The following is a 6522-nucleotide window of genomic DNA, read 5'->3' on the forward strand; positions in this document are numbered from 1 at the left end:
TGTACCCCTGGGCGATAGCTTTATTCAATTCTGGTGTGCACCACGTGCCCAGGAGGGCTCTCTCTTCATCAGTGTGGTTGCACTTTTGCTGTCTTGTTTTTGCACAGAGGCAGCACAGCGTGAACATAAGTTTCCCATTCAGCCTGGTAGGTAGCACGGGAAAAAAAAGGTTTCGCGGTGGCTACAGTTTCACCCGGGCTGTTCCAAAATAGCTCGACAGGGGTTGGAAATTGTCATGAATTATTTCAGGGTGTCCAGTTGGGTATTCCTTCATTTTGTATATAAAGGGGTAAAGACTGGTAAAATCGTAATAGTGTATTTGTTCGCCAGGTTTAGTTTGGTAATATAGACAGATGGCATTAGTTCTCCCCCCAAAAAGAGCATCCCTAGGCACCAGTGGAGAAGGCAATGGGGTTCTGTTTAAAGAATCTGCCAGCTTCCCATCCGTTTCTAACAGAGCCCTCCACTCGTGCTCCCAAATGGCCCTAACGGTAAACCCCTCTCTCTTGAGATAATCAGTCTTGTGCAACACCTGATAATTCAGGAGCCCAAAGGTGGTCCCCGTCAACGGGTTCTGATATTTCTCATTGTAGCAAGTGATATAGCTGTGGAAAAAGCATCCGTTAAATTCAAGCACCATAGTTTCCCCATCAATGTTGGCATAGCCGTCTAAAAAATAGGGGCCTACCTGAAATTCCCCACCTTGTAAGGCATGTTGAATTTGAATATTTTCTTTCTCTGAAATGTACATTAGCCATTGAATAGATGGGGTTGATAACCTCTTTTTCTGTCTGTGATAGTTGCCCGGGGAAGAAGCGCTATGGTCTGCGGTTCCAAAACCATAAACCCGTACATGGCCATGCAGACAGAAGCCAGCGTGATATATTGGAAAAGATCTATGCAGCGTGCTACATTTTGGAGTTCACCGTGTACTTTCACTTGGTCTACCCGCCGTGTCATTTTCATAATCTCATCCCTGTAGAGGCAGCAGGCCTCTTTCAAAATGTTTACGTCCTGCTGGCAATAATAGGCCAGCTCCTTTTGCATGTTAAAGGTCTTATCGCAGTTATTCTGATACCATTCTAAAAACTGTCCTTTCTCACCGGCCATCATAAATTTTCAATGCCGTAGTACTCCATCTTTGGGAGAGACCCCACATTATTTTGGTTTTCTGCCGTGTTAAAAAAATGTGGGAAATAACCTTTGCATCCTTCAAACCCCATCGCCTGTGGAAGCCTGCTAAGTTTCATTGGCAAAATGTTTAAAAAATCTATGAAACGGATGCCTAGCCTGGTCACTTCAATACACATAAGTTTACCACCCTGAATGATTAGTTTCACACCCATTTTTTCCTTCAATAAGTGGCTGACAATGAAGTAACCATCATAGCCTTTGGTTTTGTGAGCTATGAAGGTGTAATCCTTGAACTTTTTATCCATAAAGACCTTAATAAAATCAAACAGACACTCTTTGCCCTTAAACTCCCAAGTGCTTTCTGGCTTTTTGGGCTTAGCTTTGGGGGTTTTTGCCTGTGGCTTTCTGAGGTTTTTTTCCTCTGTCTTTAGCTCCATTATAAAAATGTAGTTGGGCACATGTGTCCCCGTCTCCTGCACACATTCAAAATCATTAAAAATGTACCCCTCGCCTTCTTCAGGCTCTTTAATCTGACGCATAAAGCACCAGTGTTTGTTTACATCCGTCATTTTCCCATAACACTGTTTGCACTGCAGCCCTTTGCACTCAAGCTTTTTGTCCACGTCAGATTTATACTCATCGCACAGAGTTTTAGTCAGACATTCAATTCGTTTTTCAGAGGCCAGGGCCACGTGCCTTTCTAGGCACTCTTTGGAACGACAGAACAACTTACAATTTGGGCACCTCTGTGTCCTGCCCACATTTTCAGAGCAGTTGGGGCTCAGGCAAAGACAACATTGGAACCTGCACGTGTGGCTATAGCTGTACAATGTCTGACAAAGATCATAATAATTTCTCATGCCAAACACCTTTTTCACATCCAAAATGCCATAATAATGTTCACCATGTAGCAGAAGAAAATGGGTGTTGGGGTATCTGGGTGCGTCCTGTGTTTTAAATAAACTCCACCCAATTTTTTCCTTATGCATCACTATGTGAATGTTAACCCATTCAAGGTCTTCAAAAAACGGTACTTGATGGAGCATAGCCTTTTGATATACAGACAGGCCTAATTTCCTATGCAGTTCTTCGGCACCATCTAGCAGTTCGACATCCCTGGCCCCTCTACGTTTTGTAACAGCCAATAGACTGCCTGCAAAGCACAGGTTAGTATCAAAGGTATTCAAGTCAATTAAATACTTCTCTTTTTAGTAATGATCTGGGAATAGGGGATGGAGCTTATACTCTACAGCTTCCACCTCCCCGGCCTTTCACAACGACCACAAACAGCCGAAATGTCGAATTGAGCAATATTTCTCTCTGGCTCTGTAACAGATTACTGAACCACTCTAAAAACAGCTCTGCAGTCATTTTTTTTAAATTAATAGCTCGAGAGTACAAACAGCTTGCCATGCTATCTGCCTGAATACGTAACTGTGCATAGTCATCGACTGTGAATCTCTGTTGGAGTTCTGCTATAATTTCTTCCACCCCTCGGGTTATGGCTTCATATGCCACGTGTAATGGCACACGCTCCAAATTCACAAAACGGAACTCCTCAGTGTACCTCGTGCCACCAAACCTGGCTACAGACCACTCTTGCCTTCTCACCCGCACCATATGTACGTCCGGTAAAACATCCTCTGCTTACCCAGGAGACCAGGGAGTGCTTGATAGGTCCTCTAAACTGTCTTCCACACCAAATTTATTATCCCAACCCCCTGACCCTTCAGGTCACAGTGGTGGGGGAGGCCTGGGTAGTCTGGGAACATTTGAGGGGCCCTCTAAAGGGCTTTCTAAATCATAGTCACCATCTTTCCTCTCTGGCTCTGTGGGTCCTGGTGAAAGGTCAGGTCTGGGAGGCTGGGGTACATTTGAGGGACCCTCTAAAGGGCTTCCTAAACCATATTCTCCACCCCCACTCTCTGGCTCCGGGGGTTCTGGTGAAGGGTCAGGACTAGAAGGAGAAGTGTTTGAGGGATCCCTAGGGGATCTCTTTTTTTTTTTCAACCAGCGTTTAGCCTTCCCCACGCTCCTCTTTAACCAGGCCCTTACTTTTTGTTCCACGAGCCACTTGCTGGTTCGCCACCCATTCTTACCCCCACATTTACCATGACTCCTCCTCTTATGATACAGGCCATGCCTGCTGTCCGAATTACACAGACTACCTCCTCTCTGAGTAAAATTTACCCTTTTGCTCTGGTAGTAATCATGATCTTTCAAAGTGCTCCACACACTCTTTCTGAGATGTAAGCACCTGCCAGTATCACCCCAAACCACCCTCTTTTTTCACAATAATCATGATCTTTCAAAAAAGGAGAAAGACTCTCCCCTTTCTCTAAATTGTATAAGCAATCAGTCCTGGGTTTCTTATTCACGGGGTCCAGATCACCTGTTTTGGGGGTGTGAATCCTTACATATGGTTTTCTCAGAGGTATGTGGCTTGTTTTCCTCTGAGGAATCATACCCTTCTGTTCTGCCCTGGTGGTCTTCTGATCCCTGGGTATTATGATCTGCAGGCTGAGCATTTCTGGGGTTTCGGCTTGTGCTTTTAGAGGTCTCTGCCCAGGCCTCCGCTCTTCTTCAGGAGTGGTGTGTGTGATCACTTAGGAAATATAAAATTTACATCTCAGCATTGAAAATGCACTTTCCTCACACACTACAAATTTAAAATTTGCTTAACCCCTACACACAGCTTCTCCTCCCACAAGAAACACATAAATTTTCAGAAGCTGATTTCAGAAAAATTACCTTTTACTACTGGATAAAAACATGTGCTTGTTCTGCTTTTCTATTTTAGAAGAAAAGGTTCTGTTCGAAAACAAACAGTTACAAACAGTTGTTGTAACTTAGTGTGATTATAGTAACACAGTCACAAATAACCCACCATTTTAAAATAATTTTTACCTTGCTGTGGTAAAATTGCATGGGGCTTCCCCACCTGATAATATAAAGGAAATGATACAATAAGTAAGTTCTCTGTATTAAAAAATTAAATAATAGATTAAGGAAAATAGTGTATGTATAAAGTAAAATATAACTGTATTAAAATAGTCACCACTAAAAGACAACTCCATTCCATTAGTCTTAAAATACGTGGAGATCTAGACACACTGGTCAGCTTTTCTTTTTTTTTTTTTTTGATCTGGTTTATCTTTATGATACACACCTGCCACCGCATATCATACACAATCTGTGAGATGTTTTTAAATTCAGCCTTTATTTCCATCAAAAATTTTTATAAACTTTATAATATTTTATAAAAATATTTACTGATTTCTTTTGTTAAACTTTCTTCTAAGAAGTGTTTTTTATCATTTCCTGTGACCATTAAGCCTTGTCGGCCTTATCTTTACAGCAGGCCTTTTGGTAAAAGATAACTCCTATAGTCTTAAAACAGGAAGAGCTCTGAACACAATGGTCATCTTCTTATTTTTTTTGTGGTCTGGTTTATATTTATAACACACACCCCAACCACCCCCCTACCATACAAAAGCTGTGACAATATATATTTTTAAATTCAGTCTTTATTTCCATCAAAAACTTTTACAATATTTACCAGTTTATTTTGGTACCCCTTCTCCTAAGAAGGGGGTTTTTTTTAAGCATTTCTAGTGACCATTAAGTCTCATTGGTTTTATCTTTACAAAAAACGCTATATGTATGTGATTAGAGATCCAGAACACTAAAACAAATGCTAATCTACCTCACATCCCCCAGCCTCCCACCAAGATCAGCAAAAGATATAAGCCCCATCCCATTTTAAACTGTTTTTGCTAAGCCCTTCTCTTAAGCAGGGTTTTATAATCTCTAGTAGCAATTAAGTGTTCAATCTGGGGTATCTTCCTCAGTGATCAAATCATGAAGGGCAGCATTAGGATCTTCTGCAGAATACAGTGTTTAGAAGCTCTCTAACCTGAATTAAATGTTTCTCGGTTATTCTGAGAATGTTCCTGGGAAATCCAATGGTTATAACAGCATTGAAAATGCTATCAAGACATATTTCCTGGCAAAGTTCCTGAATTATTTGATTTATGTCTTCATCCATCCGAGTAATACATTCGTGGACTTCTTGACTCCCTGGGTCAAATGTGCATTCCCAGCATAGGTGAAAAAGTCTCTTCCTCAAGCAGTATTTCATTATGCCATAAAAGGAAACGTGAACAAGAGATTTCATGAAGACTTTACGTTCACGAGTTGTAACCGGATGTGTTGTAACCAGATCTGCTTAGTCAATGCCTGTCTGTCTTCTGAACTCTTCAGCCTCATCCACTTTTTGTTCTCTGCAGAAGTATACACATCCTTCTTGTGTACTGGTGAGTAGGTTTTCTGGAGTCATTAAAAAGTCTTCATCTAACTGCAAAGGAGTTCAGATAAAGGACTTAGTTAGTTAGCTGCTGTTTAATTAGTCCTTAGCTACCATGTGACTGGAGGGTGGGGGCGGAGTTGAGGATGTCATGCACCATATGACTGGGGCAGGAGCAGAGTTGCTGATGTCATGCACCATGTGACTGGGGATGGGGACAGAGTTGTTGATGTCACGCATCACGTGACTAAGCGTGGGGGCGGAGTTGCTGAGGTCACGCACCACGTGACTGGTGTCAGGGGCAAGGCTGGTGACATCATGCACCATGTGACTGGGGGCAGGGGGCAGGGCTCGTGACCTCATGCACCATGCAAAGGGAAAGGGTTAGGGCTAAGGGGGTAGGACTTCTGGTTCTGCCCACCTGTCACATTTGCATTGAAGGGCAGTAAGCCTATATATTACTGCCCTTTAAACTCCTGTGTCATACACACACTGACTTACCTGCCTCTCTGGTGGCAGGGAAGGGAGGGTGAGCTGCCAGCAGGCAGAGAAGTCCCTGGGCTGTAGGGGGGGGCTGGTGCTTCTCACGGCAGTGGCGACCCTCCTGCCTCTGCAGGCAGCAGCTGCCTGCAGGCATCCAGCTCAGGCAGTCCCAGGGGGCACTGCAGCTGCAGCTCAGGCAGGCAGGCTCCAGGAGAAAAAAAGATAAAAGATTAGACTCACTGCTTTTCTTGGGCAGAGCCTGCCTTCCCGGGCTGCTGGAGGGCTTCCTGCAGAGCCCTGAGCTGCACAGAGCCTGGTATGTCACTCCACAACTGTAGGATCCCCATGTTATTTAAAGCATATTATGCTGTCGAATTTCCTAGAGCAGCTGGAATTAATGCGCAATATGCCACCAACATGTGCAAACACCAACACCATTAAAGTGGTGCAAAAGCATTTAGCTCACTTTAAAGTGTCATGCACACATGCCCATCACTTGTCTGCACATGGTTACTACTGTTCTGAAATCACCCAAGAACAGGTAACTGGTGAAAACACTAATACTGTGGTATATACCCTTAACAACCTTAAACCCTCCC

The sequence above is a fragment of the Crocodylus siamensis genome, chromosome 1 (assembly GCF_052110815.1).
Source record: "Crocodylus siamensis isolate JL-2025a chromosome 1, ASM5211081v1, whole genome shotgun sequence".
NCBI classification, from domain to species: domain Eukaryota; kingdom Metazoa; phylum Chordata; order Crocodylia; family Crocodylidae; genus Crocodylus; species Crocodylus siamensis.